The following is a 13490-nucleotide window of genomic DNA, read 5'->3' as shown; positions in this document are numbered from 1 at the left end:
ATTTTGAAAGTGGTTGTGAGTGGAAGTGAGAGAAAAATGTAATGATAATATTATTTAATTGAAAGGAGAGAGAAAAAGTATTTGTTTTTAGTGAAAATATATTGGTATAGGAGTTGTTTTTTAGTGGAATGTATGTATAATTTGATGGATTGGATGTGAATGCTCTAAAAGGCAAAACAAAAAAGAACATAGGCTACATTTGTAAATATCAACAAACACTCAACCCAAATTCCCTATACAACGCATATGATGATATTCTCGTAAATAATCTGAAAAAGGGAAAATAGTCAAAGAAAGTTGACCGAGCACTATTCATCCGAATGTGATGAATTAATATATATATATATATATATATATATATGAATTTTATTTCTATTTTTATTTTAAATATATATATCAGAGTAAATTACAAAAATCGTCTTTTAGGCCTACCTCAGTTAATTTTTGTGATTAAATCTGACCAAATAGACCTCACATGAGGGTATTTTTATGGTTAAATCTGAACAAATGGACCCCACATGTAGGGCTGTCCAAAAAACTCGCGCCTCGGAGCTCGCTCGGATTTAGCTCGGAAAAAGCTCGCTCGATATGGCTTGGTGAGAAAGTGAGCCTAGCTCGGCTCGGCTCGTGATAAGCCAAATTGGCTCGGTTTGGTTCACTTGGTAGCTCGGCTCGGCTTAGCTCGAACTATTTTACTTATAATATATTTTATTTTTATATACACTGTTATTGGCCAATAATAATCCCAACTCATTTAATCACCAATGATAATCCGAACTATTCACTTTTGTTTGTAAAATACTCTCAGTTAAAAAAACACCAGCTAGGTTAAAAAATTGCTGATGTGGCCCTTTTAGCTGATGTGTCATATGACGTGGTAGTTGATGTGGCATTTTTTGATGACGTGACAGCTAATGTGCAGTATACGTGGCATTTTTCGATGATGTGACAACTGACGTGGCAGGTGATGTGGCAAGCCACATCAGCAATTTTTTAACCTAGTTAGTGTTTTTTTAACTGGGATTATTTTACAAACAAAAGTGAATAGTTCGGATTATTATTGGTGATTAAATGAGTTGGAATTATTATTGGCCAATAACAGTGAGTTGGAATTATTTAAATCCAATTTGCCTATAATATATTACAAAAAATGATTGTTATTTACATGTATTTAGGCTTGTAGTTTGATATCTATGACATATTTAAAGGTTGATTGTCGTATTCATGAACAAATATTGTATTTACTTTAAATATAAAACTTATTTTGCGTTGTTGAACGTGATTTTGGCTTATAATGTATTAGGTTGAACTTATTTTGAATATGTTCTTTTGAAGTATTGAATAATATTTTAGAATACTGAATTTTGAGAGCTATGTAATAATTTTTATTTTTAAAATCGAGCCAAACCAAGCCGAGCCAGCTCGGTTTAAAACCAAGCCGAGCCCGAGCTTAGATTTTTAGCTCGGTTTTAAATCCGAGCCGAGCCAACTCGGTCTATAATCGAGCCGAGCCCGAGCTAGGAACAGTCCTACCCACATGAAAGTAAATGACTAAAATACCTCATGTGGGGTCCATTTGGTAAGATTTAAGCACAAAAAATTAACTTAGTTAGGGCTAAAGGATATAACTTGCAAGGGTTTGCAAACATCGAGTACGTTTTCTGTAATTATTGAAGATAAATGACACAATTTGCAATTAGTGGCATACATAAATGATGATTTTGTAATTTACTCTATACATTATTATTAGCCAATGAATGGTAAAAGAAATTTAATCTATTTTTACCTAGCATAGTTAAATTATTTTGAGTTTTTTTTTATTTACTCTATCTTTGTTGTTAACATGATTTTTATTTTGAGTGAATTTCAAGGATTGTTCTTTATCTTTATACCCATTTTCATGCGTTGTCTTTTATGTTTAAAATTGACGATTTTTGTCCTTTATGTTTTCATATCATAGGTGAGTTCACTGCTATTTCACAAGCATGCGTCTAGTGGGGACAAACAAACAAACTTACATCCCTGTAGGGGATACTTGACACACTTTTATCCCTAGAGGGAATACGTTATAACTGTTGATGTTGGATAATACACTCAAAACTATCACCTTAAGTCCCATCTTACTACCGAACTAGTTTCTTGAAGGGCAACGGGGTTATTAGTTGATAGCGCTATTAGGTTTGGCACCCTTTCGACGTATCTGGACAGGACGGGCGTGAACTAATGACCTTAACCACTCGACCAATGTTGATAGGCATTGGGGAAGGGCAAACAACAGTCGTTTTGCGGTATCGAGTTATTATCAACATGCTTTGAAACTAAACACTTGGCAACTAAACGTTTTACAAAACTGTGAACTCGCTAGCTTTATGTTAATACACTTTTTCTGCATGCTTGTAGGTCGATAGGTATTTGATGTGGGACTTGCAGTCTGGGGAGCTGGAGTGGTCATGGGTCGTGACTAGTGTAAAGACAAGGAGTATTGATTGTTTTTACATACTTTGGATTTGAGTCACTAAAACAACGAATTATGCTTCCGCTGAACTTAAACATGTTTTGAACAAATGTTTTGAATTTTCTAATTACATTGAATGTGAATTTTTATTTATTGTATTATGTTAGTTCAATGTGATTAGTGGCTGGATCCTGGTACGTCACACGCCTTGCGGTGAAGAAGATTGTTGAGTTGGAAGAATCACATGCTAATACCTAGAGGGACTTCACGAGATCATTGAAAGATAGCTAAAGGGCCTTAATATATACACACACACACACACACACACACACACACACACACACACACACATATAAACTGGTGGGTGGTGTACGGACAATGGTGGTGGCGGTTAGGGATGAGCTTTTTTTCCCAAATACTCGTACTCGTACCGTACCTGTACCCGTGCCAATTTTAGGTATTTGGTACATATATCAGTACTCAGTTTTATATAGACCTTTAAAAGTTTTTATATTATGTTTTATCTCGTGTTATGGTATTTATAGTACTTGTATTGATTTTACCTATACGGTACCCGTATTATATTGGTGCTCGTACCAATTCTACATATTTGGCACCCGTACTATATTGGTACTCATGTCAATTTTACCTATTTAGTACCTCGTACAAGTGCTTAAAAATTATATAAAAACAAAATGGTACCAAAGCAGGTACTGTATCGAAAATACTCGTACCCGTACGGTACCTATGTATTTGGTACGGTATTTGGTACCCAGTTTTGTTCAAATTCGATATCAGTATTTTCAGTACCTGTACCGGTAGGGGTACGATACCAATCCCATCCCTAGTGGCGGTGGTGGTGGGAGGTGGACGTGGATGATGGGTGGTGGTGTTGGACGGGGGTGGTGGACGGTGGTGATGGTGATGGTGATGTTGATGGACGGTGGTGGTGTTTAATTCTCTACAAACCTTAGAAGATCTTAAAAGTGGTTGGTCTAAGTATGCACCAACAAGAGCTCGCGAAAATGTTTTCTAATGAAACATATTTGAAAAAACAAACAGTCTGCAGATCGCATTGTCTGTGTGGAATATACAGAAGAGCCTATGCAAATATTTTCTAGAAAAACAAACACCATCTTAAAATAAGATGTAGATAAAAACTAATGTTTATTTAAGAACACACTAAGATTGAAAAACCCGATTAATGTACAGGAAAACAAAGACTCAACCGAAAATATAACTCAAGACAAATGTTTGACTCTCTATTATAAACTTTATGATTAAGAAAGAAATTGTATCTTTAAGATTTAAAAGTTAGCATTTATGAGAGATACATAGTGTTTTGACATGTATAAGGTTAACACTACGCATGGGATAACAAGAATTCGTGCGTTAATCGTAATAAATATGTTTCGAATACTTATGTATTATTGAAAAAGTATGTTTATAAGTTACAGTAACTTTCGGGTCATTGAAACTACAAGAATCGGCAAGTAGATCAACTTACGCGATTTCAACACGTAGCGCGTGTGCGCGACATTTAATTCCATATCAGCAAAATACTAATATTTTGAGCATAAAAATAATTATTTTAATTTATAAACTAATTTGTATTGAAATTTATGCGAGAAAATGAGAATTCTGACCCAAGAACAAGCTGGAACGGAGTTGTGTCCAGACAATGGTGGGCTGAAGAAGGATGAGCTTGACTGATGGGCTTCAAAGTTCAAACCCACTCCACCAAAACTTAGGTATATAAACCCTTATATACCTCAATGTAACGTTTCGTATTTTTGTACTTTCTATTTTCAGCAAGTCGTATTAAACTTTCTAATTTCAGTCAGTGTACTCTCATTTTACCCTATTTTGTATTTCGAGACTTGGATCATAATGAAAAAGTGCATCGTTTTGATCATATGCTTGTTTTGATACTATGTTATGTTATTACATTTGGAAACACATTAAACTATGTCAAACACGTAAAAACAATTGAAAAGATATCCTAATCTTGGCTCTCGAAACAAGTATTATCAAGAGATTACCCTAAACCGGACAAAAATCGAGAATTCATACGTTAATTCGGTAGTTTACCAGAAAGTTGGGTTAAATCAAATAGTTATAATATTTATTAATTTTAAATAATTAATTAACATTTTAATTGATTAAATAAATAAATTATTTTTTTATCAAATTTTGTGAAATAAATAAATAAAAAGAAATTTTGTTAGATTAAACTAACTAAGTTAGTTAAAGTCTAACTATGTTAGTTTTATAAAGGGTAATCAGACTTATTTAAGTTTGTGTGTAAAGTTAGTTTTATAAGCAATACAAATTACAAGGGCTAGTTTTGTCTTTTGTCAAGGCTCAAAGATTGTTTCAAATATTCTATAAATTTGAGGGGCCTTTTTAGCCAAAAGCCTAAAGTCTCAAAATTAAAACTCCTCCACCTTGCTATCAGTAAGAATTTTCCATCCATTCTTTTGAAGCTCAATTGTTGGTGCAAATTTATACATAATCATATATATATTAGTAATAGTTAAATGTTCTTTTGAAACCAACTAACCGCCAAATGTGTTGACCTTCCTTTTTTCTTGATCGACAAAATTACCGGGATGACAACCAGAATTACGCGTTTCCTTTTTGTCAATCAATCATGAACTTGGACGTGTTTATAACTGGCATACGGAATTCCCGTTTCAATCACAACCCATTGCCTAACTTACGAGTCATGCGAGTGCTATAAGAACCGAAGCCTTCTTCACCGTGTTGCCCACAACCTTCAGTTCATTCATTCTCAACACCCCTACATCCCCTCTCACTCACCCTTTTCTGTTCAAAACACTCTCGCCGGAGACACCGCATCGCTGCCGGAGAAGACGACCGGAAGCACCCTCCATCGCCGGAACTTCGCCGGAGAACCCGAAGACGTCCCCAGAAGCCCGCACGCTTCTGTTTTGGTATATCCTTCTAGTTCCACTTGCTTCCTCGATTTGTCCATGTTAAAATGTATTTTTTTTTTTTTTTTGACGTTTTGATCACCGAACATACGAATTAGAATTGAGTTAAAAGCTACTGTTTTCATTAAAAATGATGATGAAAATATGTGTTGGTCAATTTCCAATAAGAAAGTCTAAAAGGAATCTACTGTTATATATAATATTCTTATCCCATTTTTTTGTTCGGTTAATATCCATTACGAAATTCTTTTGAACTTTAGCAAAATAAGCAAACATTTCAGTATATTAATCAATAGTTCTTTTCTTACAATTTTCTATATATAATGAAACATCAAACTAACAAATATTCATTTGGTATATACTTAACAGTTGCTTAATATATATATATTTTTCTAGAAGAAAGAAGATGACAAAGATGATATGTTTTAAAAATAATAACTTTCTTTTATTTGATTTTGTCTTTTATTTATTGATTTATTTTTTTTTTATCTAATTAAAGCCATAAACTTAAATCTAAATAGTTAATGAATTATTAATTTGGAAACAAAATACTAAACTTTAACCTATAAATTAACGAGTTCGTTATGTGACATTCTAAATATCTAGGATAACATATCCTGTTCGTTCACTTGGATTATTCTCCATCCTTGCTCGTACGTTCTTACAAGAAAGCGCAACGCAATCAATGTGAGTATACATGACCCATTTTCTATTTTCCACTTTTGGGTGCAATATGTATTCTATATCAAACATCACAATCACATCAAACATTTTATGCACACTCTATCCTTACTCTATGTGATACATTTTAATCATGTTAGACATGTTATGCTAATGTAAACATTCATGACTATGTGTTCATTAACTTCGTACAAGCCTCCCCTAACAATGGTAGCGCTATAGGTTGAGAAACGCCCCTCTCGTTATATTAACGGGTATTGTTAGGTTAATCTATGTTAAAACCTCCCATACTCTTTTGGGATAGGCACGTTAATTGCGTTAAACTTTGGTTTGGACACATAGAGTAACATCGTTTCGAGTATATACTGTCAATATGATATTGTATTTCACATTTGGATATGAGCAACATTTTAAACACCTACTATGCTATGTATAAAAACTTGTATACTCGCCAACATGTTTTTGTTGACTTTATTTTAATGCATATTGCAGGTTGATTTATCAAGAATTCAAGAAAACAAGCTAGGATGGCTTTAGAAACACATTTTAGTTATAAACCTTGTTGAGATTATGTTTTGGATATTTGAAACTTTGTATTGTTCCCTAGTTTTAATAAATGGATTAATTTTATATTATCACATCTAGTGTTATGTTGTTTTGAGCAATTTGTTCGTCTCATCCCGATGTTTCCGCCGTCGGTTGGGGTGTGACACTCAACATCCTTCATTATTCACAAACATTTTATCTCTCTGCCTCATTTCTCTCTAACCTCTCTCTACATTCTCTCTCTATAACACAAGATCCGTCGACCAGAATCCAGCCACCACACGGCGGAGCCATGGCGGCAGCGGCAGCCGACCACGGCGGCACATGCCGGCGAACCTTTCGGCGACCGTTTTCTGGCCAAAGGTACACTTTGTCTGCTAATTTCGACGTTCCGAACACCATGGTGAGGTCCATTTTCTCTAATTCAGAGCGGTTTGTGCCGTAGAGAAACTTTGAAGATAATCCGGCCAATTTCTATCAAGTTTGTTTTCAAGTTTTCTCTTCATGTATGTCAAGATCTTGCTTTGAAGGATGTTGGTATTGCTTATCCAAACTATGTCAAGATCTTGGTTTTAAGAAGCTCCAACTTATTTATAGCTAACTTCAACATGTACATCATACCATATTATATGGTAAATCGTACCGAAGCGATCCGAAATGAGCCTACCCCCGATCGTACCGAATTTTAGAGACCTAGCGAATTGCGACCACGTTTCACGTTCCCGTACCGGAGCGTACCACAAACCATGTGACTGTGAGTAAAACACATGAGGTCCCTAGTCATTTGCAAAAAAACCGAAGGCTTTACTTATGCATTCAATAACTAAACACTCCATTCAGCTTCTTAGTTCTCAGTAAGTAAACTATGTGCAAGACTGTTCAAAATGCCCTGAAAGTAATAATTAGGTTAAATCCAAGACATGCAAACAATAGACAACTTTTTAATAAGCTGAAATTGCATAAATTTATCAATTGAAAAACAGGGTGTTGAATTGTTGACGATTAATTAAGCATGTGAAATGTTTCAGAGTCACTGCTAGCATAGAGTCGTGAGAACAAAAATATATACGGAAAATTCAAATAATTTACCAGCAGAGATAATAGACAAGAGAAGTAGTGAGAGCGAAACCGATGTCGGAAGCCGGAATCTGTCCTCTGCTATCGGTTAGGGTTTCGTAGAGGAAGCGAAAGGGAGTCGGATTTGGATAAATGTACTCCGGTTTGATTTCAAATTATATGGGTCGGTTTATTTACTTATACGGGTTCGGGTGGTCTAAGCTCCGTATTGTATTTGCACAAATGTATACCATTTTTAGGGCATGTTTGGCTAAGCTTTTCCAACTAACTTCAGAAAGCTAATAAGCAGTTTTTAGTGTTTGACAAATAGAAAAGTGTTATAAATATATTATATTATGTGGTTATCAACTCCTTAAATAGATTAGCTTGTTCTCCAAGACTTCATCTCCTATATATATTTATTGTATTCCTTTGTAAATACACACCTCAATCAATAAGATCAATCCCTTTCTCCCTATTGTTCTCTTATAATCTTGTTCTAGTAGGCTAGTTTCACAACACGTTATCAGCACGAGGCTCTTTAATCATTTATTTTCGAAGATTCAAGTTTTTTCCTGTGACGAGCTTCAAAGAATCCATGGAAGCGCTCACCGTCGTTGGAATTTTGGAATTCATTCCGTTGGTCATGCGAAAAAAAAGAAACTGCCTCACAAACCAGGTAACCGACTCTTTAGTTTTGTAGGAATTTTGGATAGTCCAAACCTTTTGATTTATTAATTAATTCTTTAGGAAAAAAATCAACATAAACTGCCTATTGGTGAACTATAAGTGCAATTGTTTTTGAAGAGAATTCCTTATATTAATTAAATTGCTAGTATGTATATGGTTGGATTGAAACTATTGACAGTTATATTATGCCAATCCCCCAAAGAAAACTCACCATTATTGTTGGTGGTTAAATCGGACCTAAGTCAAAAAGTTTCTGTTGCATAACTTTATTTAACTAATATTCACATTATTTGATTTCTTTCCTAATTTCTTTTAGATCATAAAGCTAACAATAATATGCTTAAAAAATAACAGATCATGTGACATAATTTTGATTCGTTATTATAATATAAATATAAATTTAAATCATATACTTAAATATTAATTAAATGGGACCATAGTGTATGCGATTTAGCTATAAATTTTTAACTAACAATTGAAAATCCACAAATTTAAATTTAACTAAAATTATAACTTTGCAAATTTAGATCAAGCATATAGAATTTTAAGTAATATTAAAACTTTGCGATATATGCTATAATTTTAAATTATAGTTTGAATCGTTGTGATCATCCTACAAATTTTTTATATATTTTTTTAAGATTTGTATGGTCATTCAAATCATACGACAATGTATATTATGCCATAAATCATATGCTTGATCATACTTTATTTAAAATTCAAATTGTTATTATCTCAACTAATCGGATTAAAAGGTATTAATTGTTATATATAATCCTTAACTAATTGGATTGTTCCTTGTTTAGTTTATAGACTTTTGTTTTTTGAATGCCTGCATCATATAACTTATATAACTTATAGCATATTATTTCATTACTAGTTAAAAGATGGGAAATAATTATAACATAATAATAACTAGACTATTATTTATAGTTAAAGTTGTATTTGGCCATGTTTATTTAAATGATTGAAGTATAATACAAACTATGATAGTCATGTTTTAACACCGGTTCTAAAGATAATAGTATTGTAACTTTATCAAGTGTTAAATGGTGTTTTTCTGTTAGAATTTAGAGTAATCTAAATTGCAATGTTTGCTATTAATTTTTATTTGATTTTGTTACTATACAATGCATGAGATAGCTGGTGGTTTCACCTTTAAACAAACCATATGTTTATGTTAGTTAAGTAAATTGATAGATGATGAACCATATGTTTAATGTCATTGTTTTTATCATCTTGGAGTCTAGAGATAAAGTTAGACACATTCGATCATTCGAAGATCCTTTATTCGATCGATCATGACAAATCTATATAAGGTCGTAAGATTTAAGACCAATAAATGATACATGACTCGATTATGTAATTACTTCTCAATATATATTATGTGGTGAGAAGATTAATTAAATGAAAAAATCTGATAAAGTAATCTCATTTGTCACACTTGGGGTATGCTCCTGAAGCAGCAGTACCATTGGAGAGTACAAAAAGTTTGAAATGATTCTACATTTGTGTGACCAAGTAATGAATAAAAGCTATAAAGCTTGTTTCGGTTCGACTACATTCTTTGAAGTGAATGTGACTTTATATTGAATGATGTAAAGATAACGATCATGGAGAGAATATTATGATGATGAGATCGATCATGAGAATTATATGATGTTAATAATGAGATTGACCACTAGAAGTTGCAAATTAAGGGAGTGGTTATATGAGAATAAAATATGAAAAGCATGAAAGTGATATAACATGATAGTGTGAAACGATAACACTAAATTCTCTCATATAATGCATATACGATCATAAACTAAAAGTTTGTGGATCATGACTAGTTGACTAATTGGCATGACCGGTTAGACCACACCGAGTAAATGATGATGTGCGACGTATTGAAGAACTAGAGTATTCTTCAAGTTGGTAATTAGCATGCAATATTTGCTCTTAAGGGAAGTTAAATATAAGCCAATAAAAGTAGGGTGTGAATCCCTAAATATTCTGGAAATGATTAAAGGATATAAATATCCATCCTGATACCATTTAGTGTTTTAAATCGATGCATCGTCTAAATGGTTATCATGTTCGCAATTTAAAGTTTGCGTGATTTATGGCTTAGCTAATAATATAGTAATCATATTATTCCAGATTGTCATGTTTATTTTGGTAATAATAGTTAATTTAATTGCTAATTATTAATGATCATTGGAATAAGTGTTAAACTTCATATAGTTTATGTTCATACACAAATTGATTTTTGTTGAGACGAGCGCCTACAATTAATTGCAAAGCTAATGATCATGAGAGCAAAATTTTATGTTACATGTGAGTTTACATATAATAACACAAGTTCACATCAAGCCAAAAAGTTATAATACTTCATCCCCATTATAGTTGGTTTCGGTCAGGAACCAAATATGTCCCTTTTAGATTTTTGGTTGTGCGCTATATGAAACTGATCCACCACTACGCACAAAGATGGGACCTTAAAAGATGGTTGGGAATATATGATATCGAATAGAGTCTTTCACGAGATTTTATTTACGACTCAATTAATTGATATCCATCTCAATGGATTAACATTCCCAATATCAGGGGGAGATAAAAAGCAGTTGGAAAAAAATGAGTTGGTATGAATTATTATTGATTCTCAAAAATAAAAGAGTGAACCAGAAGTTCAAAGAATAACTCATTTACAAATATTAGAGAATATATTACCAGACGCATTCACTGACCTTTAAAAGGTGACTATGTCACATATACCAACTGCTAATGCTCCAATTAAGATAAGTGTCTGATGTACTGCAAAGTACATATGTTTATAGTGTATATTTCGGTCAATTTTCAGTCGTTTAGAGTCTAGTTTAGGTTAGAACTACGATACTGCTGACGTTAAGCTTGGATTTCAGGTCCTGTAGCTTAAAGTGTTGAAAAACGAGGAAAACCGAGCAGTTTGGAAGAAAATCGGGATTCGTACGCGCGTCGGGAGAAGCCGGAAGCTGAAAAGAATAAAAAAATAAAAAAAATATACAAGGGAGGCGCTGCGTGACGCGATCCCCCCTAGGCGTCACGCGAGGGTTCTTTAATCCGGAAAAATTAGGGTTTTGATGGTTTGTTGGAAAAGAAACTAAACACAACTCTGAATACGAATCAAGAAACCCTAGGACGAATTTCGGAGGAGATTTTGAGCATTCTGGAGTATTTTGCCGAACGGGAATCATCCGGTTGAAGCTTGGATCGTGAGAGTGAAGATCTTTCGGGTTTTATCTCCCGGTGTTCCTTATTTTCACGTTTTCGATACTTTGCGATGAATTCTTGTTTTAAACTTGTTTTGTTTGTTTTGAACATCATGTTTCTTGGCTAGACTTTAGATACTACCTAGACTAGATGATGGTTTGATGAAAGTTTGGATCTTTTAACGGTTTTTATTGTTTGTTATGGATTGACTTTGAAAGTAACGTGTTTTAGATATTCTGATTTGGTGCGTGTGCGTATTTACTTTTGATTGTGGATTGTTTGTTGTTTTCAATAGATTTTGGTGACGGTCTTTATCACATAATAGATCTGTGTTGATTATTTGCATCCTTGCGGGTTCGGGTGATCTTTGGGTAAATCGGCCGATAGCCTTAGAAACAGTAATTAAAATATAATTAGAAGTAAATATTCTGCTTAACTTGTCGCTGAGAGGCTCGAGTTAGTTATTAGGTCGCGGTGCAGTATATAGCTAAATTAGATTTTGAGAGAAGTCGAAGTTAGTTCCCTAATTGCAGTTGTGTCTAGTAAACCAAGTCAGAACCTAGAATTGCCTTAGATTATCGCGCTGAGAGGTAGATAGTCGTATTAGGGCACTTTTAGAGTCGTTAGAGGACTGAGAGGAAATCTAACAGTCGGTAATCATAACAGCCTTGTAGGGTTTCCTAGGTTTCTTCCTGAGAAGGGTCGGGAAGTCTTAGCATTGAAATACCTTAAGGTTTAGTATTTAACGATCCCGGCTCCATACAACATTAAAACCGTTAGAAGTCCATCCGTAGTTAAACTGGATTCAAGTCTAGGTAGTCCTTAATCGCATCTGAATTAAAACCCTAGTTTTCGTTCGTGTCTTAGTTAATTTCAATTTAATCACATTTTTAGGATTTTAGTAAAACCTCCCCCAAACACAATATTCGTTTAGTCGTGTCAGTGTCTAGTCTAAGTTGAGTCGTTAACGTAATTCATTAGAGTCCTTGTGGGTTCGACATCCGGACTTACTTTTCTGTGCTAGAGTCGACCGGTACACTTGCCGGTGAGTAGTTTAGTCAGGTTAAAGAGTCTAGATTTTTATCACTTGAGTCTTAATTTAGGGTAATTTTAGTTTAATTAGTTGAACTACTTTTTCCACATCAAGTTTTTGGCGCCGTTGCCGGGGACTCTTGGCAATTACGTTATCTGCTTAATTTGGATTTCAACTGATATCGTTACGTGCTTTTGTGTGTTTGTGAGTCGTAGGAGTCCAAGTAATTTTAGTGTCTTCTTTTTCGTATTTTTCGAGTCCTTTGTTGGAGTTGTCTTACTTGTTTATTCTTGGTTTTGCAGTTCATGCCCCACACGCGTTCGCAAGGACCAGTGAAGCCACCAATCGACAAGTCTTCCTTCTCCACACCCAGTTTTCAGGTACGAAAGTCTTCAACTTCATCTTCCGCCCCTTCTGACTCTACTCTCCAATCTAAACCACCGAACTTCGACTTTACCCCTAAGTCATCACCCCACAATTCCCCACCACCCTCCCGTCACCATAGTCCACCACCAGTTCACCAAATGGCCGAAAACCAAACTGTCCACCAGCGTTCCACCGCGGGTTTTACCGCAAACTCACCCATCACCCTACCTGAAATCGCCAATGATAAGTCTTGGCAAATTCCTTCATACATCATGACTGCCATTAACAACTCTTGTCAGTTTTATGGTCGTGATGATGAGGATGCGCCAGCACATATCAATCGCCTTACCCGCCTGTGTAGCACCTTCGGCATCGAAGGTGTTAACCTAGATGCCCGTTTCCTCCAAGTCTTCCCCTTTTCACTTGCTGGCCGCGCAGCCACCTGGCTTGATTCGCAGCCACCAGGTACTTACAC

At 34.6% G+C, this 13490-nt stretch overlaps 1 long non-coding RNA gene across 1 annotated transcript; it reads left to right on the top strand.

The window, feature by feature from the left end:
• Nucleotides 1–5168: 5168 nt before the first annotated feature.
• LOC110922638 lies at nt 5169–6709 on the top strand. Its single transcript, XR_002583322.2, has 3 exons — nt 5169–5412; nt 6019–6099; nt 6586–6709. It is a non-coding gene; the product is annotated as an uncharacterized LOC110922638 (long non-coding RNA).
• Nucleotides 6710–13490: the final 6781 nt, after the last annotated feature.

Source organism: Helianthus annuus, chromosome 17, assembly GCF_002127325.2.
Source record: "Helianthus annuus cultivar XRQ/B chromosome 17, HanXRQr2.0-SUNRISE, whole genome shotgun sequence".
Taxonomy (NCBI): domain Eukaryota; kingdom Viridiplantae; phylum Streptophyta; class Magnoliopsida; order Asterales; family Asteraceae; genus Helianthus; species Helianthus annuus.
The sequence above is the reverse complement of the archived record's forward strand: the minus strand, read 5'-3'. Positions and strand labels throughout refer to the sequence as shown.